The 26,875-nt window shown below is 40.0% G+C and overlaps 1 protein-coding gene across 6 annotated transcripts in view; it reads right to left on the minus strand.

Moving 5' to 3' along the window:
* Kansl1 (KAT8 regulatory NSL complex subunit 1) overlaps positions 1-26,875 on the minus strand; it is a 129,969-nt gene that overhangs the window by 87,676 nt on the left and 15,418 nt on the right. Inside the window, exon 3 of one of the 6 annotated variants that reach the window (XM_057774601.1) lies at positions 16,839-16,997. The exons of 4 other annotated variants lie outside the window; for them this stretch is intronic. The gene's annotated coding sequence lies outside the window, so the exon portion shown is untranslated. Of the gene's footprint in view, positions 1-16,838; positions 16,998-20,700; positions 21,275-26,875 lie in introns of those variants that run through there. One more of the 6 variants, XM_057774600.1, reaches the window with a different exon arrangement.

The raw sequence follows: 26,875 nt of genomic DNA on the forward strand, positions 1-26,875 counted from the left end.
CATATTTTCAACAGAAATCCAAACTCTGTCTCCAAAAAACGAGAATTAACTATGAAACCATTCTAGAGTCTTCATATGTCTTTCCTTGGGGTAGGAGAGGAACACAATCCTTTCACAAGAAAATAATTTAACCCTTTGGGCCACTTGTTAACTACAGGTTGAATATTGTCAAAATAAAAGTCTCATTCTGAAATAATCACAGATGCTTACAATTACCTTCATTTAAAAAGAAAACCTCTTTGTCAGGTAGTGGTGGCACATGCCTTTAATCCCAGCACTCTGGGGGCAGAGGCAAGAAGAACTGAGTCTAAGGCCAGCCTGAACTACAGCATGAGTTCTACGACAGCCAGGGCTACACAGAGAAACAATGCCTTGAAAAACCAAAAAGGGGATGGGGGCAGGAAGAAAAAGAAAACCTCTTTAAATGTTAAACTATTAGATATAATGACCATATAAGATGAATACCCAGTAATAGGAGAAAAGAAAATTTCTTATTTTCATTTTAAAAAAAAAAAGTTATGCCAAGTCTTAAGAATCTATGTTATTTTTCTGCCTGGGAATCTAGCTTTCATAAACTTCCTCACAAATTTACATTGTTATTACCAAGCTAACTACAACATGATGTAACATCAATTTGCTTCATTTTCTTTTCTTTCAGATAGCACATAGTATCTTTTCTACTGGGCTATTTATTTCTCAGCGCAAATCTGTGTCTTTAAACTAATAGTCCAACATAACTCTGTCTCCTTTACCCAAAAACACTTCAAAAGAAATTACACTCTTCACTTCTCTAGAATAGCTTCCATCCCCACTGCACTCCAGGAAAGTTAACCAGTAATGGCATTATCAAACTATTATTAAATCAACAGTCCCATTCTAACTTTCTTCTAAGCATTAATTAGGTAGTGTTAACTTTCTTGAAATTTCCTTTCCTGATATCCTTGGCATTGTAATTCTAACCTCTTCTTCCTTTTGAACCTCTTAAAATGTTGGTCCTGCTCAAGACTTCTTTCTTTTGCCTTCTCCCTGAACTCACTTCTTTAGCAGCAGCTACTAGTATAAGAACCACCTACTCTCTGAAAAAAACTCTGAGCTGCACTCATCAACTTTCTAATCCTCTCATCCTTAGAAGTTCAGAATTCACTTTCTTCTTTCAATGAACTTTTTCCTTTCTTGTCCTAGCTCATTTTCTTAATGACATACCTCAATTAACTGCTGCTTCTTCATTCCCGATTCATCTATCTGGGTCTGGAAGCAAAAGGAAACCTATATAAAGGGCTACATCAGCTACCCCTAAAAGCACAATCTCTGTACCTCTGAAGATCTCAAAATACATGCCCCGCCCCTCAATTATTTGGTTGCTGTTGCTGGTGGTGGTGTATGTGTATACTGGTGCTTGTAGGCACACTTATGCCTATAGTGTGAGTGTAGCCCATTAGAAAACTTTTATCAATTGGTTGTCTCCTTCCACAGTAGATTCTAGACATGGAATTCAGGTCATCAGACCTGCAAGTGCACTTTTAACGTACTGAGCTGTCTCACCAGCCTTTAAAGACCATTTTGAAGGCCAATCTTTCCACAATAATACTAAAACATCATTTGCCTTTAAAAAAAAAAAAAAATATATATATATATATATATATATATATATATATATATATATATATATATATATATAAACGGGGACTAGAGATGGCAGTTAAGAGTAATGTCTACTCTTCTAGAGGACCAAGGTTCAATTACTAGCACTCACATGGCATCTCACAATTGCAACGCAAGCACCCAGGGGTTTGACACCCTCATAAACATCAGACACACACAGGCAAAATACCAACACACACTAAAAATCATTAAAAAATAATTTATTTTTTTATTTATTTTTGGATGGGTGTGTGTGTGCATACTACAGCACACCTATAGACGTCAGAGGGCAATGTGCAGGATTTGGTTCTCTCATTGTACCACGTGGGACCAAGCAATGGCATGCAGGCCATTAAGTGCCTTAAGCTCACTGAGCCATCTCTACTGGCCCTGCCCTTTATAGACTGTGTTAACCATTTGCAATCAGAGTCCAAAAACAAAGATAAGTGAAACTGCTGGTATTTTAGAACAAATCAAGACAATAGCACCAAAAAATTCAAGTAGTCACAGTATTCCTCATTTGTAGCTTAAAAAGTAATGCGATCTACATTTAAGATGTTCTTGGGGCCGGTTAGATGGCTCAGCAAGATGCCCACCACCAAACCTAACCATTTGTGTTTATAAGCAATTTCTTTAAGTAGTCCTGAGTTCCAAACATACACTATAGCATGAGCCTATCTACACACAGTAACAAAATTAACTACCAGTAGATTTTTAAAAGATGTTCTTGATATAATTTTAAAACTATTTTTAACTTTCCAGATAGTTACATCATTTACCCTTTCCCTTTCAGCCCTCTAAACCCTCCCAAAAAAACCCCTCCTTGCTCTTTTTTCAAAATTCATGGCCTTTTTATTTTTTATTGTTACATTTATAAATATAACCAGCTCAGTCTATATGTTACTTTGTATTCAGGGCTGACCATTTCATATGGGATAACAAATTGGTGTGGGCTCCCAGGATTTTATTAACCCTTGACTCCCAAGCGCATTTTTGATAGTCTGTGTTGAAAGGGAAAGTATGTGTAAAAAATTTCAGCTTTCTAAAATCTCAGGAAAAACTCTTTCCCATCTTAAAATCTTTATTTTTTGAATATTCTGTTTGCATGTATTATCTGTGCACCACAGTGTGTTACTGGTGCCTGAGGAATTCAGAAGGCACTGGATTTCCTAGAACTGGAGTTATGGATGGTAGTGAACCACTATATAAACACTGGAAATAGAACACCAAACCTCTGGAAGAGTTAAGAGTTATTTGTGCTCTTAACCACCAAGGTGTAGTGATATTTTGTTTGTTTTATCAAATAAAGCTTGCCTGAAGATCAGAGTGCAAAGGTAAGCCACCAGAGGTCGGGCGGTGGTGGTTCACACCTTTAATCCTAGTACTTGGGTGTCCCAAACCTTTAATCCCAGACCTATTGAGGTGGAAACAGGAAGAAATAATGGCTGGACACAGAGAGGAATATAAAGCAGGAGGAGACAGGAGCTTGGATGCAGTCTGACGACAGAATTCCCCCCTTTGGTCTGAGCATTGGTAGAGGTAAAAGGTCTCTCTAGTGGCTGCACCCTCTGTTTCTCTGATCTTTCAGCATTAACCCCATACCCGACTCCAGGTTTTCATTATTAAGAACAATTAGAATTCGTGCTACACCAAGTCATTTTTCCAGCCCCACCACTGTTGTTACTTTTAAGTGGTCAAGTTGAACCAGCCTTCTTCTCGGAATATCATCTTTTTATAAAGATTTATTTTTATGTGTATGAATGTTCTTCCTTCATATATGCATAAATTTATGTATGTGTGTGTACTGTATGCATGACTCATGCCAGAGAAGGTCAGAAGACAGCAAGGAATTCCCTGGAACTGGATCACTGAGTTGTCATATGGGTACTGGAAACTCAGCCATCTCTCCAGCCCATGGAATACTATCATTATGTCACAAAACAGATAGATGAACAATGACTAGTCAAACCAGTACAAAGCACAGCAACATAGCCTGGATACCTCAAGATGGAGTGTTTGATGCCTAAGTGAGCTAGACCATACCTTAAAAAACCTGAGTCATTAGCAAATTTCTTTATAAAATGAACAAAGTAAAACTCACTTCAAGGAAAATCACTAATATTTGCTGGCAATGATAAAAATCAGGGCTTTCCAGTGAAAATTCAGTATTTTGAAAAACTGTACAGAGAACCATGAGCTTTAACCAACATTAGTTGTGGCGTCTACATGAATTTCTGTTAAGTTTCAACACTTAGAAGCTCTGTAAGTGAGTGACCATGTATTACAATATTTGTTAGAAAATTCACATATGGGTAAAATCAACTGCAAGACAAGATAAAAGATTTTAATATAACAGAGTATAAAAACTGAACTGATTACTCAGGGGTTGAGACAAATTCTCACACAGCCTAGCCTCCTACTTGAAGGAGTTCCTTCTTCTCTACCTTCCCAGTGCTGAAGTTACAGATGATACCACCATCAGATTCTCAGTAACTTTAAAAGTGAAAATAGAGTCTTGAGACCATGAAGTTTCTATTCACTAAACTAATCCTCATACCAAAAGAGAGGAATAACTTCCAATTTGAGCAAGTATTCACAGTAAAGGAGAACATAGGCCCAAGTGAGCAGGTTTGGGGTCACATCATGGCCTGTTATCAATTACTTAACTATTCTGTTCCCTCAACTTCATCTACTTATAGACCTATACCACCTACCTTTTAAGACTGCTGTGATGATTACAAAAGACATTTTCATTTACTTAGCCTATTCATCACCATTTATGCCCCAGTAATGCTTAAGCATGCATGGACAGCCCATTTATGGCTGTTCTCCAGTCGTTCCTGTCCTGGGCGGTCCTAGATGCTCGTGTTACTGTCACACCCAAGGTTTCCCGGTCTTCCTTTATGCTGTCTATCCAGCATTTTGGGGGCCTATTACCTGGCCAATATTTGATTATCAACACAAAGGTGAATATGTAAGAAATAAATTCACTGGGTGTGGTAATGCACGCCTTTCATCCCAGCACTCAAAGAAACAGAGATAGGCAGATCTCTTGTGAGTTTGAGTTCAACCTCCTCTTACACTGTGAGTTCCAGGCCAGCCAGGGCTACAAAGTGAGACCCTGTGTTCATAAGAAATTTTCACAAAACCTTTTATAAAAGAGAAAATAAATGTGTGTGCACATGTGGGAATGGGTATGGAGTGATCACAGAAGACAGAAGAGGACATCAGATCCTCTAGAGCTGGAGTTTCTAGCAACTGGGTGGTTGCTAGAAAAATTCAGGTCCTCAGGGAGAGAAGCAAGTGTCCTTAGCCACTAAGTCATCTCTCTAGTTCACATAAGACTTTTTGCATGCCCAAGTGTACATGTGCGTTGAGTGTGTGTATAAAACAAAGAATCTATTATATCATCATTATACTAAGTACTCATGCATGTAAGAAGAAATCACCAAAACACTGGATATGGAGCTTAACAAATTTGCTTCATTAATTACAATTGCCATAAAATACTTTGATTTACTACCGGGTAGTGGCTACCGGGTAGTGGTGGTGCATGCCTTTAATCCCAGCACTTGGGAGGCAGAGACAGGCAGATCTGTGAGTTCGAGGCCAGCCTGGTCTATAAGAGCTAGTTCCAGAACAGCCAGGGTTGTTACACAAAGAAACTCTGTCTCAGGGAGGGGGGAAAAAACACTACAATTTAAGACTGTTTTCTTACTTTATTTTTAATGTATCATTTTTTTAAAAATAATTTGTAATGGGCTTGTAAAACAAGGTATGATGGCACAAACCAGCAATCCCAGCACTTCATAAATCAAAGCAGGAGGATCAGAAGTTCAAGGCCAACCTCTATCACGTAGAAAGTCTAAGTTCAGTCACGATTACAGAACTTGCCTTTAAAACTAAAATTAATTTTTTAAAACTTTTTTTGTGTATGAGTGCTTTGCTTCATGGTAGGTGTACCACGGGCATGTCTATTATTCTCAGAAGTCATAATAGGACATCAGATTCCCTGAAACTGGAGTTAAGCTGCTGTGAGGCACCATGTGGGTGCAGGGGAACCTAATTCATGTCTGCTGCAGGAGCAACGAGGGCCCTTAACCACAGACCCAACTCTCCAGCCACCAAAATTAGATTAAATTTAAAAAGAATGAGTAATGAGATGACCAAAGAATTTAAATTATTAACTATTCATAAAAATAAATATATGAAACATGGAATAACAATGCTATCTGTATTTACTGATATAAAAATGTTAAATAAAAATAAGCACTACACAACTTAGAAGTCCATTTTGTTTTATAAGATAGGTAGTAAAATTTTGTCCTTTGTAATGTCTACATCATAAAAGAGCATTAATTATCAATAAAAGAGACAAAATAAGAGAAAAAAGTTTTAGGAAGTCAAAAATACAAGTAAAGCAAACATGCACACTTTTCTTCCTTTTTTTAAATCAAGACATAGTCTCAACTATGTTAACTATGACTGTCCTATAACTCACTATGTATACCAGGCTGGCCTTGAACTCACAGAAATCAGCCTACCTCTACCTCACAAGTGCTGGGATTAAAGGCATGTGCCACTATACCCAGCAACCATAGTACACTTTTTCTTAAACTTAACAAATTTGGGCTGAGTGAAATGTTAATGAAAACAATCACAGCAATCTCAATCTTATAAATCCCCAAAAGTGTGATTTAACAATCTAAAACCAAAAGACAGCTCAGAGGCAATGATCAGAGTTCATTCCTAGAACCAATGTAAAGGTGGAAGGAGAGAACCAACTCCACAAGATTGTCCTCTAACCTCCACATGCACGTGGATCACGTGTGCCCACAAGCCCCCCCCCAATATACAAATACAATAAGCTTTTTAATTAAAGGAGAAAAAGGAGATCAGAAATCCTTTAATAAACAAAAAAAAAGTCTGTTAAATTTGGGGCTGCAGAAATGACTTATTGGTCAAAAGTACGAGCTGCTTTTCCAGGACTTGAGTTTGATTCCCCACACCCACATCTCACAATCATCTAACTCTAGCTCCAGGAAATCCAATACCCTCTCTTCTGATCTCACATGTATCCAAATGAGGTATAGACATACATGCAAGCAAAACATTCACACATACTTTAAGCTTATGATAAAGCACTTGTCTTCGAAGAAATCAAGGCATGTTGGCTGGAGAGGACCAGGGTTCAATGCCCAGCAACCACACAGCAAACAGCTCACAAATGCCTGTAACTCCAGTTCCAGGGCTTCTGACACCCTCACACAGACACACATGCAGGCAAAATACTGATTGGAAAAACAAAAAAACCCAAGGCGTTAAAAACTGTAATTATCTATAATACTTATAACAACCTGAGCAGTATATATATGGCTGAGATTATATTTTCCAATTTATTGATGGAGTTAAATAATAATCAAATTATATACACAGAATTCCAGTCTAATGTATGTTTAGTTTTAGCTAATCAAGTAGAATACAATCTGACAAGAACAGATAGCTCAGATGGGCACTGAGATGGGAGGCAGAAGCAGAGACAGGCAGATCTCTATTCCAGGACAATCAAGGCTATACAGTCAAGGCTGTCTCAGAAAAAAGCAACAACAAAGAACTGTGTCGTACCTGACTATGTAGTACCTGCTGGCACTGATAGAATCAATTTTGTGAATCGAGTTTGTAGAAACAAAAGGATCACCAAAATCAAGGTATTTTAGCTATAGAAAGGAGAGCCGGGTAATAGTTTCTCAATTCCAAAGCAATATTTTAAAGACAGGAAGATGAAAATTCATTCAGAAAACATTTTGGGAGGGCTGACAAGATGGTTCAGACAATTAAGGAGTGGACTCAAGCCTGACCACCTAAATTTGATCTCAGAACCCACATGGTAAAAGTAGAGAACATAACTCCTATGGGTAATCCTCTGGTCTCTACTCATAGACTGTGGCACACATGCACACAGACATATACAAGCATACATAAACACATGCAAAAAGTTTCGATTAGGGCTGGAGAGATGGCTCAGCAGTTAAGAGCATTGCCTACTCTTCCAAAGGTCCTGAGTTCAATTCCCAGCAACCACATGGTGGCTCACAACCATCTGTAATGAGGTCTGGTGCCCTCTTCTGGCCTGCAGGCATACACGCAGACAGAATACTGTATACATAATAAATAAATATTTAAAAAAAAAGTTTCGATTAAAAAACTTACAATCTACTAATACCATGGACAGCATCGTTCTGAGGAACTAAGACTGGATCATGTTAGTTACATGTTTCTGTGTTGTGTTGTGATTCTATCGCTCTTAATTGTGATAAAGTTCCAAAAGCAAACTAAAAATCAAGTGGCACTTGGAAAACAAAAATATATGCCCAGAGGGCAATTTCTCAACCATAGCATTACTAGCATCTTGGATTTGAAATTTTTGGCAAAGTGGAAATCAAGGACAATTCTATGCATTGCAGAATATCTGACAGAATCTCCAATAGATGCCAGTAGTACCTTCTGCGGGGGGGAGGGGGGGAGCTCAGACTGTCAAGTGCACCCCCAATGACAGCAAAGCAAAACCACAACTCCCTAAGAACTTTTAGCTAGAAGTGAAGTTTTCTCTTCCCACTGCACTTCTGAGTAATATAAGTCAGAACCTACATATAAATACTTCATTTTTATTCCTCTTATAACCCTAGTCAGCAACTCAGGTGAAGAAAACTTACCTGTAAACGTGTATTCCGAGGGAAAAAAGAAAAAAAAAAAAACAAGAAAAAAAACATGTACTTGAAGAGACCCAAGCAGAAGGCTTAAGGCCACCTGGCTAGCCATTGAGGCAAGTATTACAATCAACCAAACTTATACTGAAAATAAAAGCAAAAATCAAATAAGAAAATCCTACTGTCCCTAACAGGACTTCTACTAATGGAATTTTCAACATTACCTCATTACACAAAGCAAAATTAAAAAAAATAAAGCTAAAAAGAACACTTTTAAGCACAGGATGGTTAAAAAAAAGCATATATAAAGCTGGCAAGATTTTGGCTGAGCTCTAAATCTAAACATCATTAAAAGTTCAGTATGGAAACTTTTACAAGACAGAGTAAGGTGGTGGTGGCGCACGTCTTTAATCCCGGCACTCGGGAGGCAGAGGCAGTTGGATCTCTGTGAGTTCGAGGCCAGCCTGGTCTACAAGAGCTAGTTCCAGGACAGGCTCCAAAGCCACAGAGAAACCCTGTCTCGAAACCCCTCCCCCAATAAAAAGAAAACACAAGGACAAGAAAATGGTGATGTCTTTTCTAGTGAGAGGCTCTAGGAAACCACAGGACATACCAACACAGTTAATATAAAGAATGTTCTTGAATATTTAGCATATTAATAGAGAAGGCAATTTTAAAAAAGAAAAGAAAAGGCAATTTTTTAAAACATTGGGAAAGTACTTTGATGTGAGACCATGAATGGCCAACATTTACTCAGGCTTAAGATAACCAGATTACCATTAAGTTTCTCAAATGTGAGCTGAGTTCTGAAAGAAATCAGTTGGATAGACGGATTACAAGTTAAAATAGAAAAAAAAAGTCTAGAGATCAAGCATTAATGACTAAAACAATGCAATGAAAACATCTAAGATTGTCATCAATGATGTGGAATGTCCTTCTGTATATGAGTTGCTTTTACTGGTTAATGAATAAAGCTACTTTGGCTTATGGCAGGGCAGAATATAGCCAGACTGGAAGAGATATACAGAGGGAGTAGGCAAAGTCAAAGAGACATTACAAAGCTGCCGAAGGAAACAGATGTCATGCAGCTGCCCAAAAAGCAAGAGGTAACAAACCACGAGCCTCATTGTAAATATAAAATAATAAAGAATGTGTTAATTTAAGATATAAGAGTTAGCTAGAAATACACCTGAGCCATCGGCCAAACAGTTTTGTAATTAATATAGTTTCTGTGTGATTATTCGGGCCTGGGCAGCCAAGAAATGAACAAGCAGTCTCTGTTTACAATCAAAGTAAAATACTCTCAAAGCTTAAACTGGGAAGGTGAAGGGGCTTAAGTCTACATAAAAGTCAAATATATGGTATATACAAAAGTGTGATATTTACAAAGACAACATACAGAGAAAGTTCTCTCTATCCATCCAATGTCACCTTCTTTATGATCAAATTCTTTCACTGATTATTTCTCAGGCTCAGGTTTGGCAAATTCTCTCTATTACTAACCCTATCAGTGCAGCCCAAGTCCTCACCAACTCACACCTAGGTCATCATAACAGTTTCCTGTTATTTCGGTAGTGAAAACTATGGTTTACTTTTTTTTTTTAAAGTGATTTGTTTTTATTTTATGTGCACTGGTGTTTCACCTGCATTTATGTCTGTGTGAGAGTGTCATATTCTCTGGAACTGGAGTTACAGACAGTTCTGAGTAACCATGTAGGTGCTGAGAATTGAATCCCGGTTCTCCAGAAGAGCAAACAGTGTTCTTAACCACTGAGCCATCTCTCCAGTCCCCTATGCTGTACTTTTTATCGCCTTACTTCCATACTCTTGAAGTCGCTATATTCTTTTCCTCACAAGTTCAAATTCTTCAAAATGAAACTTAAAAATAAGCATCAGAGCAAGTATACAGCAGGATATCATGGACCTAGAAACTTCCATCCCATAGACTCCCACACTCCATATTTTTGCTTATAGTGCTACCTCTACCTGAAAGACCTTTCTGTCTTTTTAGTCCAAAACATCATCTCCAGAAACTCCATAGAATTTCTCTTTTAAATGTTCCAACTACCAATTTATTAAGTCTAAGAAAAGCAGAATTCCTTCAGTTTTCTTCTTTTATCTGATTATCACCTTTATCTAGATAGTATAATCATTAAGTACTATCATGGAGACAGTTCCCAAGGCATGCCTTCAAATACAAACTAGTTTTGTTAAAAATCTAATTAAATGACAGAGAGAACTTGGGAGATGACCCGAAGAGCAGCTGGAATAAATCAGACGATATACTATAGTTTCAGGAGACAGTAACAGCAACAACAGTGATCTCTGATCAAGTAACTAGAAGCAACACCACAGGACACCCCTCTCCCCCAATACATCTTTTGGTCTTCAGAGAGAGTTTCTCTGTGTAGCCTTGGCTGTCCTGGAACTAGCTCTATAGACCAGGACTGCCTAGAACTAAAAAGATCTGCTTCACTCTGCTTCCCGAGTGATACGATTAAAGGTGTGTGTGCACCACCTCCCAGTAGTAGTCTAATAAAAATATATGCATATATACTGGAGTGTGCTGAAGAAGAACAAAGTATTTTTAAAATGTGGGTCGAGCCACTTTAATACTTTCCTATGATAACAATTGAGCCTCTTACCTAAAAATGTGTCATAATTACTAAGGGTATGTTAACTAGAAGATAGGTCATAAACAATGCTGTTCATGGGGCCAGAGAGAAGGCTCAGCAGGCTTACTACCAAACCTGACTTCTTCAATTTGATACCTGGAGTAAAACGGTGGAAGCAGAGATCCAACTTTCTTTTTTTGGGTTTTTGAGACAGGGTTTCTCTGTAGCTTTGGAGCCTATCCTGGAACTAGCTCGTAAAGACCAGGCTAGCCTTGAACTCACAGAGATCCCCCTGCCTCTGTCTCCTGAGTGCTGGGATTAAAAGCATGCACCACCACCGCCCAGCAAAGATCCAACTTTCAAAGTGGTCCTCTGACCTTCTTCCCCCCACCTCCACAAGAAGACATGTACGGAATCTTACATGCTTTTTTAAAAATTTATTTATTATGTATATATAGTGTTCTGCATGCGTATCTGCCTGCACTCCAGAAGGGGACACCAAATCTCATTACAGGTGGTGGTGAGCCACCATGTGGTTGCTGGGAATTGAACTCAGGACCTCTGGAAGAGCAACCAGTGCTCTTAACCGCTGAGCCATCTCTCCAGCCTGGTCCTGACTTCCACACCGGGGACGCATGCACACCCACATGCCTACATACACTCAGAAAAATAAATATAAAATGTTAAACTGCTATTTACTAACAATAAATGTTCTTTTACTATGTCTGCCAATGTTGTTTTACATATAGTCTTACTTAATCTTCACAGTAACACTGTTTAGTAAACCTACAGTCCTTATTTTATAAGGGAGGAAAACCTGATGTTTCAAGATAAGTAATTTGCCCAAGGTCACACTAAGTTGCAGAGGCAAAAATCTCATACTTTGTAAAAAATATATATATTGTTGTTGTTGTTTTGTTTTTCTTTTCTCAAGACAGGATTTCTCTGTAGCTTGGGTGCCTGTCCTGGAACTGGTTCTATAGACCAGACTGCCCTTGAACTCACTTGAGATTCACCTTTCTCTGCCTCCTGAGTGCTGGGATTAAAGGCGTGTACAACCACAATCTGGCTAAAGAGTTATTTTTTTAAAATCCATGTATATATGGGTATACCTATTGCTTGTAGGCCTAAGGAAGCAGAAAAGGGTGTCAGATCCTCCAAGTTCCAGACAGTTGTGAGCAGTCTCATATTGGTGCTAGGAACCAAGCTCCAGTCCTCCAGAAGAACAGGAAATGCTCTTAACAGATGAACCATCTCTAGCCCCAGGCTCATGCTTACACATTTACAACTATTATACTAAACAGAGTTCAAGGCTAGGTTTAAAATGGGAGGTTTAACATGGAAGGGCCTTAACTGCTTGACATTAAAACTTGAATTTTAATTTTTAGAGGAAAGTCAATAAGAACACCCAACTATCTGTTATTTCCAATATATATTTATTAAAATATATATCAAAATATTTTACTAAGCACCTACAAAGAATAACAAGACCCAGTAAAGGAAAACACATTAAGAGACTCAGACACAGGCAGAGAAGTAGTCAAGGTAGGTTTTGCACAGGAACAGGTCCAAGTAGAATTCAGCATTACACAAACAGATGCAAACAAGCAAAAAAATCCCATTCCATCATCAAACTCAAAACTAATTTCTGTCCTTCAATAAATATTCTTTATTCAAATGAATTGTGATTTTAATTAGTGGTTTACATTCTAACAAACACCTCATTACATGTCTACTAATGTCAAGTCTAAACCACAGGAAGAATAAGGCACACTAAAAATTGTACAACCTCATTAATGCTAAAAGTAAGATATAAATTAGGTGTAAAAACAGTTTTCTGTGTTTTGTCTGAAGGAGTAAGGAAAGTTTCTAAGACAGAAGCATTCTGAGTAATTCTAAGAGTGGGTAGTTTACTTCACTTCATGCAGACACTGAGTACAAAACTCATAGGCTCAAGGACCCTGAAAGTATTGCAATAGATATGCAATCTGTTTACCCCACTTTGCCAGAAGACACTTGAGCTGAACAAGTGGGTCAAAAACCAACTCTATCCTGAAACAAAGAAGCAGTGTAGAACAATCTAAATTTTTATAAGCAAAGTGGGAAGGTGTTCCATGGGAAGAATGATCAGCACATTCACTGTATCTCTAGTGACACTGGCCTTACTTCAGAACCTCATTAGGTACAATAATTAAGGCAGTAGCAGTAATAATCTCCAGCTCTTCATCCTTCTATCCATTCTCAACAAGTCTCCAATCTTGCCTATACATATCAACAGCAAGAAAGGGAAGGAGGAAGATCAGTTTATGTGATGCTTAGATGAATAATAAATTTCAAATTCTCTACTCCCTTAGCATTCAACATTATCTGAAGCTCTCTACACTCTGCTCTCACTTCACTTATCAGAACAGGCTATCTCCTGCTCCTCCTTTATGTTTACCCATTCTACCACTGCAAGGTTCAGCTCCAAATTACAAAGTCATGCAAGTATCCCTCCTTCCTTCGAGGTTGAGTTAGCACTCTCTCCCTCCAGCCTCATAATCTGTACTACCCTGACACTCTGAGCAATAAATAGCAGTCAGTATAATATAAACGCATCTCATCACTCATTAGGCTATGTATTTCTTAAATAGACAATATGGTTTGTGTTAAATCTATTTCCTACAAGCAGCACAGTGCCAGCAGACCAATATATCCTAAGTAACTTAACCCAAGTATTTACAATGAAGAATAAAATGGAGATCCACTAGAAGTTAATGGAAATGTCTGATCATGAGGTGATACAATCTAATAAGTTATTTACCAACTGAATAGAGGGTAAACCTCATCAATCTCAAGTTCCACTCATTCATATAGCCAACTACCTATACCCAGACTGGAAAGCTTAAGACAAGGAGGTTTCACTACGTGGTCCTGGACTGTCTGAAACTCACAGAAAACTGCTTGTTTCTATCTCCTAAATGCTGGGATTAGAATCTGCTTCACAATCATTTGGAAAAATTTTTAACTATATTAAATATTAAATTTGGCTACATTATACTTTGAAGGCAATGTCTACCAAATCTTAAATGCAATTACTCAAACTTTTTATCTAGCAACTATACTTCTAGGAATCTACCCAACAGAAGTACTTTTATTGGTGCAGAATATATATGTAATCTTTTCAATGAACTGTAATATTTAAAAGTTTAAATTTTAAAAATATAAAACCATCTAAGAAGTATGATCCAATTTATGCATGTTTAAGACATAGAAACAAAGAAAGAAAAGAATGTGAGAAAAATTTAAGATTTGTCTGTGCACACCCATAAAGGCCAAAGGGCAGCACTGGATTTCCTGGAGAAGGGCTTACAGGTGGTTGTGAGGCCACCTGGCATACATGCTGAAAACCAAACTTCAGGCTTCTGCAAAAAACAGGAAGAACTCTTAAACTGCACCCCCCATCTCTCCAGCCCCAGAATGCTTTTTTTCCCCCCAAGGATGATTATAGAGTCAAACTATTAACAGTGTTTATCAATTTATACACTATCAAGAATTCAAATTCCTTACCAGTCTTTAGCTCACAGACAGAAACACATAGAGCCTTTATCTCTAACAAACTTAGTGGTTTTGAACAGTCATAAAATTAGAGACTTCTTGAAGAGCCCAAAGATATTAAAAAAGAAAAGGGTTATTCTCCAGGATTCAAAATCAAATTCCAGAATTCCACCAAAACCTATTTTATCCCTTTAAATTTAATTAATGATTAAAAACATTTTCCAAGCTGGTTGGTGGTGGCTCACGTCTTTAATCCCAGCACTTGGGAGGGAAAGACAGGGAGATCTCTGAGTTCGAGGCCAACCTGGTCTACAGAGTGAGTTCCAGGACAGCTAGGTCTACATGGAGAAACCTTGTCCTGTTAAAACAAAGAAACTTCTCCAATACCAGAGAACTGTTAAAAATTAATACTATTAGCCTTCTTTTGTTCCACTACCTAAAAACAAAACAAAAAACCTGAATTACATACAAATATATGTATACACATATATTTAAGGTCTTCATATAGTCCCTATTCTCCACATAAAAACAGCTTAGTGAAACTTTCAAGACTTAAATATTTCTTTGTGCATATGTACATGGGTGTAGCTAGAGATCCCCCCTGCAGAACCTCTCACAAGTGCTAAACAAACAAGCATTCTACCACTAAGTTACACTCCTGCCACACAATACACTTGCATTTATTTATACATTCTATAAAATCCCTGCACTAGTAAACATCAGAAACTAGCCCTAACCCTCTTCACTCTCTTGAAGTACTAACAAGTAGTCAATAAAGGCCAAACAGCAAATAGTGAGAGAATCTGAGTTCTTAGCAAAATTATTACTCAACCTTAAGGAAAACCTCAACATTCGCCCGCAACTGAATTTAATCAGGTTTGACCTTAAACTGCACTATTTTCTGGATTTTTTTTAAAGAAATTAAAAGGGGAGGGACCTTATTCTTTATGTCCCTGAAGCAACTTTTTCTAAAGATCAGAAACTAATATTTAAATTTGTAACTAAAAATCTCAGTTTAGAGTCCTGGTTCAAGTAATAACTGTTGGTAACAAAAATTACACTGAATTTAGCTCTACTTTACATTTAACAATGTCATCAATTAGAGAAGAAATTTACCTACAAAAACTTAGAACTAGCAGACCACCGCCTCAGGAGGCAGAGGCAAGCGGATCTCTGGGAGTTTGAGGCCAGCCTGGTCTACAGAGCAAGTTCCAGCACAGCCAGAGCTTACAGAGAAACCCTGTGGGGGGGGGGGGGGGAGTGACAAACCAGACCTTAGAACTAAAATACAACAAATTCAGAGGCAATGATTACATAAATAATTCTTTGGCATAGTCATTCAAATGCTAAAATTCTACGAAGCTGGGGTGAAATCTTAGAAAAGCAGACTTGTGGAAAATAATTTTTATGTAGGGCATGTTGTCATACACCTGTAAGCCCAGCACCCAGGAGACTGATGCAAGGTTCTTAAGTTAGCTGTAGTGAGTTGGAGGCCTGCCTAATAGACCATGTTTTGAAAAACTCTTGAGTCGGCATTACAGTTTAGCACCACCACCAAAAAAACAAAAAAAAACAAAAACAACCTTTTATTAAACAAGTAGTATTTGCCAAACTGTGGTAGCCAACACAGGATAAAGAGTTTAAAGGGGGAATAGAGAAATGGATTAGACAGTTTCCAGTACCCGTATCAGGCAATTTATAACCAACCTGCAACTCTAGTTGCAGGGGATCCGATGCCACTGGCCACCAAGGCAGCTATACTCCCTCTCACAAAAACAAGCATACACATAACTAATAAAAATAAATTTTTTTAAAACCTAAGAAAAAAAGCCTTAAAAGGTACCCCCTCACCTAGGTTCATAAAGGTTTAAAACAATGATTACAATCATTACAATCATTAAATTTTTCTTGCAGACTATCCCTGTTTGCTTTTCTTTCAAGACTGGGTCTCACTATGTAGTGCAGGCTGTCCTGGAACTTACTATGTAGACCAGGCAGGCTTCAAAGTCAAGAGATTCACTTGCCTCTGCTGGGATTAAAGGCTCGTGCTATTTCACCTGGCTCCCAAGTTTATTTTTCATTCATGGGAAATTGGTTACCTCACCCTATCAAAATTTAGAAAAATCTTAACATTAAAAAAAAGATATCTATTCCAGCACTTCTGAGTACAAGCTTTTTGGTAAATCACAACTATGTCTAGGTAAGTTTTTCTAATAGCCTATATTCAAAAGGCCAGACCTGTAGCTAAACACAAAAACAAATCCCAGAGTATTGTCTTCACTGTTAGCTTTTAAAGACCTGTCTTTGTATCCTTTCTTCATTTTAAATAAACCCCTACCTTCATTGGTTAGGCTGTTTTGGTCTCAGGAAGGATATTTTACATTAGTGTCCTTGTTCCCAGACAGTGCAGGTGCCTCAATAGAAAAAAAAATAAAGGACCCCGACACCTTGCCTGCAGACTGTTTAGTACAAAACAGATTTGGATCATTTCCTTTACCTAAAAGAAAAAAAAAGAAAAACAAAAAATAACTTCTTTTTATTGTACTGTTTTTGAATTTTCTTTAAATCTACATTAGTAATTTTTCAATCTGAACATATTTATAGTTTCTAACCTAATAAATTCCACACTAGTTCACAGACACTAAAATATGTGCAAAACATGACCAGAGTGCATGAAGTAATTTGTCACACAAAGTAGGACTCTTACTGGTACTTCCCATTCCCCAAAGGTAAGCACAAAACTCAGATGGACAACTAAAGACAGCATGAATTAGGAAAGTCCTGTGAGTAGAGGCAGGAAGCAATATATCTGAATGCTACCTGTAGTCTGAGGACAGTTATCACTGTCACATACTTATCTACACTATTCCCTTCCATCCGGATCAAGGAATAAACAGGTCCTGGAACTGGAATATGTATGTATGTATATATATATACATACATACATACATATAAAACATGCAAATTTTTTTCCCAGAAAGTCACTTGCATTTCTGTGTCTTAACCGCCTCACTAGAAAGGCGGTGGAGAAGATGATCCCTAGGAACCCTCACCCAAAGAAGATGAATAGAAAAAGGTAAATATTCCCATTTAAACCCAAAACTTTCTATATACTGCATAGATTATTAACGTTTTAAAGAGGATCTTGAAAAAATTTTCCAAAATAAGGAAACAATTTCACTCACAACCACAACTACTCAATATTAAACTACCTTTTAAAACAGGCATCACCAACCACAAAGGTCACATGCTTGCAGAATAAATGAAACAGGCCATATCAAACATACCAAACCTAAAATTTGTTCACTTTAAAAGTGATTAATGCTGGGTGTGGTAGTGCACCACCTTTCCTCTCAGCAGAGAGAGGCGGGGCTCTGTGAGTTCGAGGCCGGCCTTGTTACAAAGCAAATTCCAGGATAGCTGTTACAGAGAAACCCTGTCTTGAAAAACCACCACTACCATCAATCATCATCATCACCATCATCATCTGTGGTCAAACCAACAAAATTCAAGCTGGGCATAGTGGTGCACACCTTTAATCCTAGCACTATGGAGGCAGAGGCAGGTGGATCTCTGTGAGCTCGAGGCAGCCTGTTCTGCAGAACTTGTCCGAGGACAGCCAGGGCTAAACAGAGAAACCCTAAAACAAAATGAAAAACCAAACAAGAACAACAAAATCCAGGGTCTGAACTATAGAAACACTGATTACAGTGTAGCACTACTAGAGATGAAAAGGTACTGGCAATGATTCAAGGAGAAAAAAATACAAGGTTCTTTCCTTCTCACCTTGATAAAAATTCACAAGTAAGTTAAACGTTTTCTAGCTTCCAGAATTTTCCTCAACAGAATAATAAGTTATCAAAGAGTGCTCTGCAGATTTTAACATTATGGCAAAACATGAAAGACAGATACTAATGGTCTGAATAGGGTTTTATGAAAGATGCAGCAACCCAATACTTCAGATTCCTATAGGTGGAAAGTCCAAAATCTGTAATATATAACTGACGACTCTCGATTATGTACGAAACAAACCATAAATATTTGCTTCACATATACTTGACTGTGGTAGTTATCAAAGATAAATAAGTTCAACAGAATAAAGATGTTAAGAACTTATGTGACAGCTGATATTCCCCAAGTAGTTCACACTTCAAAAGTCAAACCTCTCCAAGTTCTGAGATCACAACAAATCACAACAAATATTCTAAAGGTCAAAAGATCTGTACACTCTGTTAGCTAAACCTGGTGGAAATCCAATTCAGAATTCCATGACTAAGGATCGTTATCTCATACTTATAATACATTTTCAAAATTTCCAAGGGATGAGCATTTTTACCTTGCCTTATTTTTAGAACACATCACATTGCACCTATCACATGACATGATGTAACTGTTAGCAAAGAAAATGGTTCAATCCATTGATAACATACATGGCAGGAAAAGACAGATCAATGATACCCAAGAATCACATTTCATATTTATTTTTTAAACTTAGTAACTTACAGGGAATAAAATGTACTTTTGGATAATTAGAATTTATCCAATCATGAGAAAACTGTCATGAGGAAATAGGAAACCTAGTAGCATGCTTCTAAAACAAGAATTACAAACAACTTCTCTATCAAAAAGGCAACAGAGAAACAATCAAAAGTATCCACTGTTGGGGGGGGAAGCCTCAACAGACAACACCTGCAATTAATTGAAAATTTCTAAATTGGTGGGAGTATGTAAGACAAGGAACTAAGTACAGCCCATAGGAGAGGGGGAAGGGAAACACGCCCACTTTATGCCTTTGTAAATACTGGTACTTTAAATAACCTTTAAAAGAAAAACAAATACGGGAGGAAATACAAACTACAGACCATTCTAAGAAACAGAAGTCACTTAAATGTAACGATTTTCCTTACTTGAAAGTAGTTTTGAGAAGAAGTTCTGTAACTATATCATGATTATGCAAGGCAAGGATTATGTAATTTTATCGTTTATTTTAAAATGTTCTCGGAATGTATCAAAAAACAAAAAACCTACAAAACACTAAAGCATTGTGACCTCTCCAATGGACAAAGGACCGCTTCCTTACCTACAGCTTAAAATATTAACATATACCCCCCAAACAAACAAACAAACAAAAAACCCACGATGATTGCTTGCCACGTGACGAAGGATATGGCAACACTAGGATTGTGAATGGAGGGGAGGGAAGCTAGGTTGGAGGACTAGCGAGATTACTCTTAACTTTGGGGACTGCAGGATTCGGGTATCTCGATCCTTAAGGTAACAAATTCTAACCCCCAGGAGTTGTACAGTTAACAACCTCAAGTGTGGTTTTATTAATAGGTCACGGGAAAATGCTCCAGTGACCTCCAGGATAAAGGAGGAAAAAACAGGCGGAGGAAAGAGCAATTTAAAGTGGCGCCATCATGTCACCCCTTTTCCCCTAAGGCAATCAATAAGCAATAGTTAAGTAACGAGTTTCTCTAAAAATCCACTTTGGGATTCCAACATTGGAAAACAAAAGGATTTCTAGGTAAAACATAGGGGGGTAGGACTGTTTACAATATGGAAAACAATTATAAACTATTTGCTGAGAATCGAAAGACCGTCAGCCGGAAAACAGGCCCCCCAAAAAAACAGTAAGATTCCAACTCAAAAACAAATGAATGCCTCTTCCTCTTTAGTTACAAAAAAAAAAAAAGTCTGCCTGAGACTAGATCGAAAACGCAAATGACCTCAATATACAAGCAACAAAAATGTTAACAATCAGAGTTGTGATTCAAACCGTGAAACAGACGTACAAGACGTGTTCAAGCAAAGAAAGGCCTTTTGCAGTCAAGAGAAGTTCAAGGGAAGAGCAAGAGTTTGTTTTTGATCTTTTTAAAATATATATGTATATATACGGAAATAAACCATGTTCTCCGGGCCGCCTTTTTAAATAGAACGCCAAAGGAAAGCCCGGCGAACGAGGCGGCAGCTGGTGAGGAAGGGCCCCCGCACACCCCCGCCCTTGGGGCGACTCCCAGCCCGGACCCGCAGCGGGGAAGCCCGGAGAGGCCATTTAAAGTTCCGGGGATTTTTCGTCCCCTGCCCTGCCTTTCTAGTTACAACTAACAAAGAGAGGGAGAAATGGGAGCCACAGGGAGAGCGAGGAGAAGGAGAAAGGGCAGCGGGAGGAGGAGGAGAGGAGCAGCAGCAGCACCTACCACGTGATGGAGGAGCGTAGCCCGGGCGGATTCGGCCCCACAAAATGGGCGCAGTTTGCAAACAGCCCCCCGGCCTGGGCGCCGAGGACCAGCGGGCGGAGGCGCGCGGCGGCGGCTCCGACCCGGCCCGCCGCTCTCCTCCCCCCCGGCGCCCGGAGCCGCCCTGACTTTCCGGGCGGGGGGGCGAGGCGAAGGGGGAGGGGAAGGCGGCGGCGGGGAGCGGCCGCTTTTTCTTCTCTTTTGAGCCCTTTCTCCGGCCTTCCTCCGTTCCGGCGGGTCTGGGCACGGTCGGGCACCGCAACCCCGGAGGGCGGGCGGGGGCAGAGGGTAAAGCCGCCCCCCCCTGCCCCGCACAAACAAGCGCCACCGTCTGCAACCCGCGCCCGCACCCCGACCGCCACCCCGGGCTCTTCTTCCCGGCCGGGGAGCGCGCTTCGGCCGCCCCCCAAGCCGCCGCGGCGAGACGAGTCGGCTTCGCTAAGGCGCTTGGTTCTCCCGCCGGCTCGGCGAGCGGTGGCGGTGGCGGCGGCGGCACTGGGAAAATGGCGGCCGAGCTCCTTTTCCCTCCCCCCCTTTAATCTGAAGCGGAGGGAGAATGGAGCGAGCAAGCGAGCGGGCGAGTGCCGGGGACACGGGGAGGAGGGACAGCAGCGCCTCCGCCGGCTGCGGCTGCGGCGGGCCGCTCCGCCCCGGCGCGCCGCCAGGGGGCGCCCGCCGCACCGCCCCCGCGGGCTGCCAGGAGGCGCGGCCGCCGCCGCCTCAGTCATGGCTCCTCGCAGCGGCCGCTGCATCTGCACCTCTGTTTGCGGAAGCCGGGGCCCGCTGCCTGGTACGTGCGGCAGCGGCACTGCGGCAAGCGGCGCGGGGACCTCGCTCCGACCGAGGTGAGGCTAACCTGAGGCGCTGACGCCGTCACGTTCCCTCCGCACCGGGGCTGGTGGTGCCGCGCGCCGGTATGAGGGGAGGGCGGACTGGCGCGGCAGAGCGAGAGGACGTGAGCGAAGAAGTGTGTGTACAGTGAACGAAGGAAGCTGCTGCCGCCACGCTACCCCAGGGCCAACCGTGCTCTGAGCGGGCAGGAAGCTCCCTGACCAGTGACGCGGTCCCTGCCACCCGCCCTTTGTCCTACACCCTGCTCTGTACACTGCAGCACACGGCTGGCTGCTAGCCCTAGCTCCACGCTCCGCAGCAGCCAAACCAAAAAAATAAGCGGACTCCATTGCGCAGGCGCGAGCTACGGTCGACTCCGGGCTAGCCCGGGCAGGGGCAGCTGGGACCAGAGGGGAAGTGATGGCCCACCAGCGCCGGGTCCTCTGGGAACTGTAGTTTTCGTTAAGAAGCCCGCGTCTTGTTTTAGGTTTCGTGGTTTGCCAGATCCGCCAAAATAGGTAAAAAGGCATTCGTTACACAATGATATTTATGTTTCCTGCTACCACCAAATTAAAGTTCACTGCCCCGCTTAAACTTCAGCAATGAACAACAAAAGCAAACTTGTCATGTTCCGACCAGCGTTGACTTAAAAGTGGTGGCACCTTATTCCTCATGACAACTAGTTTGTGGGCACGATATTGATTCTTTCCTCCCAAATAAGGTCTTAACATAAGATATTTGGGTTTTTGTTTGTTTGTTTGTTTGTTTGTTTGTTTTTGGTTTTTCGAGACAGGGTTTCTCTGTGGTTTTGGAGCCTGTCCTGGAACTAGCTCTTGTAGACCAGGCTGGTCTCGAACTCACAGAGATCCGCCTGCCTCTGCCTCCCGAGTGCTGGGATTAAAGGCGTGCGCCACCACCGCCCGGCAAGATATTTGTTTTTCTGGATTTAAGAATCTCAGTATAATGTAAAGTGCCACATTACACAAAGTAACACTTTAAAGCTAAAGATGCCAAATGATCACTAGGACTCAAAAATCAAATACCATAAAACAAGTTGCAACAACTAAATCATCAAACTCAGCAGATGAGAAGGATAAAGTCTATCAAAAAGGAAGATGCAAAATGCTCAATACATTTTTTGTGTGGTTTACCAAAACCAGTTTCCGGTGTTAGTATCACTTAAGCGTCTCAGGGAGGAGAAAAAAAAAAAACCCTCCCTGTAGTTACAGAGGTTTGTCAGCCCACAAAGTCACTAATTCACCAGGTTTCTGCCCAACATCTCCAATTATATTTCTCTTGAGTTTCCACCTGTATTCTTTTTTTAAAAGTATACTCTCAAGCATAATCTTGGTTCTCAAATATCAAAGACAGGAGGGCAGAATAGAGTCCTAAGGTCAAATTGCACAGGGATAAACTGATAGATGTATATATATTTACATACACATCCAGAAAAGATCTTTAGGTTGGGCTTTTTAATTCAAAATCTAGGTAAGATTTATTTATATACATATATGATATACACAAATATCCACATAAGTAGTAATGCTACAGAAGATGTTTATACATAATTCCAGGACCAACAGATGGCAAAGGAGAACCCCAATCTGAAGATTATGAAATCCAAATTAGAAGAATGGCAATACCAAACAAGGCAAAGCTTTCTTCAATGTATACTTAAATATTAGTGAAAGAAACTCATCACAACATGATCTTGCTACTATCCCAACTCTTAAAAACTTGATGATCTAGCTAGCCAGTTCATGATGGCCCACTTCTTTAATTTTAGTACTAGGGAAGCAGAAGCAGGCAGATCTCTGAGTTCAAAGCTAGCCTGGTATACATAGTTCCAGACCAGCTAGTACTACATAGTAAGATCTTGTTTCAAACAAACAAAATATAGACATTTTTTAACCTAACTTTTAGAATAGTCATAGTTGGACTGTCCAATTGGCCAAATATTTTACTGGTGATTAATTAGGACTGAACAAGAAGAGTTAAAGCCACCTAGGAAGACTCTGAAAGAACTGGGAGAAAGCCATTTATCTTAAAATAAAAAAACTAGTACCCCTCACCCCCGACACTAACACTTTAAACTGTTAAGTTATCTTACACCATTAAGATGCCACCAGCATCAAAATAGGCAGAATGGATAGCTGTCATTGACTTTGGCCCTGATGACAGTTACATCATTGTAACAACTAATTCTGACATCTTGATGACTTCTGGACTTCCGGCTATATAAAAACAATACAATATTTGCTTATTTAAACCAGCTGGAGTTACATTTCTCACACCTTAAGTTAATAACATAATGATTTATTTCTCAAATTCTAGAGTATGCGCTCCAGGAGAACCTGTTCAAAAAAAAAAAAAGGTATAGTCTCCCTCCCCCTACCTTCTTTTGTTTTGTTTTGTTTTGTTTGTCAAAACAGAGTTTCTCTGTGTAGTCTTGGCTGTCCTGGAACTTGCTCTGTAGACCAGAATGGGCTCAAACTCACAGAGATCCATCTGCCTTTGCGTTCTGAGTGCCTTCCTAGCTCAGTTTGGTAGAACATGGGACTCTTTTTTTTTTCTTTTTCTTTTAAATTTATTAGATTTTTTAAAAACTACCAATCCAAGTTCCCACTACCTCTTCTCCTCCCATCCCTTCCACACACCCTCCCACCCCACCCCCATGTAATCCTCAGAGAGGATAAGGCACATTGTTTTGTGGAAGGTCCAAGGCCCTCCCTACTATATCTAGGCTGAACAAGATATACATCCAAAGTGGTGACACACATCACTGCCTGACCTCTAGTGGCTTAATTTTGCCCTTCTGATCTTTAGGCAAGCTTTATTTATTAAAACATAAATAAAATCACTACACCACCTGGTTAGCTTTCCTTTTATAAATCCCACCTAAAAATCAAGACAATTTTCCTATTCATACTAATACCACAACTCCAGAATTACATAAATATATTCTTTCACTTCTAATATGAATATCAGAAGTGATCTAATATTCATAAAGAAAACAATAAAGCTGGGCTTGGTGGTGGCACACACCTTTAATCCCAGCACTCAGGAGGGCAAAGGTAGGTGGATCTCTATTAGTTCTAGGCCAGCCTGGTCTACAAAGTAGATTCCAGGTCAGTCAGGGCCATTACACAGAGAAATCATATCTCAAACAAACAAACAACTTCTAAAGCAACTTCATGATTTAACTATATTAGCAACTAAAACAGTAACATTCAAAACCCTAACTGTGAAAGCACTTCTAAATCTAGAAATAACCTGGGAATAATTCAAAAGATAGCATTAAAATTCAACCCAAGCCATCACAATAGCACATTGTAATCTCAGCCATTCAGGAGTCTAATGCAGGAAAATCCTGAATTTGATGCCAGCCTGGGCCAGGAAGGGTGACTCCACATTGGCAGAGAGCTTACCTAGCAGGCACAAAATCCCAGCCAACCCGTCACTGCATACTCCAGACATGATGGCCAAACCTGTAATCCCAATACTTAGGTGGAAGAAGGCATTATCTTCTACTATACAGAATTAGTTCAAGGCCAGCAAGGGATACATGAAACCGTGTCTAAATAAGTCAATAAATAATTTTTCATAAGTTAGTTGCCAATTCTAAAAATACAAAAAACATAAAATCTGTTCTGATAGCATGGCAAACCTAGGGATTTTGAAAGGTGCATCATTCTAAGGCAGGGTCATTCCACCCCCAAACCCCACGTCCGTGTCTCTGTGTATGTTTCCATGTTTGTGTTGGGGAAACAAATTATCTATGTGAATATACATAACCATAAGGAGGCCCAAGGAAGACTTCAGCTCTACTATATTGCTTTACACTTTTTTTTTTTTTTTTTTTTTTTTGGTTTTTCGAGACAGGGTTTCTCTGTGGCTTTGGAGCCTGTCCTGGAACTAGCTCTTGTAGACCAGGCCGGTCTCAAACTCACAGAGATTCACCTGCCTCTGCCTCCCAAGTGCTGGGATTAAAGGCGTGCGCCACCACCGCCCGGCTCTACACTTATTTTTTGAGACAGGGTTTGAACCAAAGTTCACCCATTTTGGCTAGGCTAGTTAGCCACAAACTCTTGGATCTACCTGTTTCTGACTTCAGACAGACAGTGCATCGCTTTTATGAGGATGCTAGGTGTTCAAACTCAGGTACTTGTGCTTGTACAACAAGTGCTCACTGAGCTATCTCTCCAGCCTAACCATTCTTTCTAAAGCCACTGAATTTGGGGTTCTATGTATACATAAAAACATACTTTGATAGAATAAGAAATGCCTAAAGCAGGGGGCTGGAGAGATGCCTCAGTGGCTAAGGGCACTAGCTGCTCTTCCAGAGGTCCTGAATTGAATTCCCAGCAACAACATGGTGACTCACAGCCACCTATAATGGGATTTGATGTCATCTGATTCCCTCTTCTGTTCTGCAAGCATACATGCATATAGAGCACTCATATACTAAATTAAAAAAATCTGTATTTAAAAAAAAAAGGTCTGAAGCTACTGAATAAAAAAGAAAAACTAGCTAGGTGTGGTTTAAAAAAAAAAAAAAAACCAAACCTTTAATACCAGTACTCCAGAGGCAGAGGCAGGCAAACTCTTTGAGTTTGAGGCCAGTTTGGTCTACATAGCGAATTCCAGGATATCCAGAGCTATACAATAGAGAGTCCCTGCCTCAAGAAGAAAAAAAAAAGGGAGAAAATTTGTTTGGGTTATTAATTTAAACAAATATTGCAAGAAAATCAGCAATACTTCTGCCAAGATAAACAAAATTATGTAACAAAACACAAAACTTTTATCTTTTCCAGAACAGAGAAGTTTTCTGTTTATTGGTAATCATTAAGAGATTTTGAAGCCGGGTGATGGTGGCGCACGCCTTTAATCCCAGCACTCGGGAGGCAGAGGCAGGCGGATCTCTGTGAGTTCGAGACCAACCTGGTCTACAGAGCTAGTTCCAGGACAGGCTCCAAAGCCACAGAGAAACCCTGTCTCGAAAAACCAAAAAAAAAAAAAAAAAAAAAAAAAGAGATTTTGTTCTTTGAGACAGGGTCTTCCCATGTAGATCAGGTTAGCCTTGAGCTCATGAACAGCCCCTGCCTCTGACTCCCAAATGGTAGGTTCACAGGCTTGCATTACCATACTTGGCAGAGAAGGTATTTGTAACAAGATTCTGGGAGCACTTGGATAGAGGATAGAATTCAGACTAATTCAGACCATTCCTAGAGAGACGCACACTGCAAAACCCACACACACAAAAAAATCACATGTTCGCCGGGCGCACGCCTTTAATCCCAGCACT

The sequence above is a fragment of the Chionomys nivalis genome, chromosome 7 (assembly GCF_950005125.1).
Source record: "Chionomys nivalis chromosome 7, mChiNiv1.1, whole genome shotgun sequence".
Taxonomy (NCBI): Eukaryota; Metazoa; Chordata; class Mammalia; order Rodentia; family Cricetidae; genus Chionomys; species Chionomys nivalis.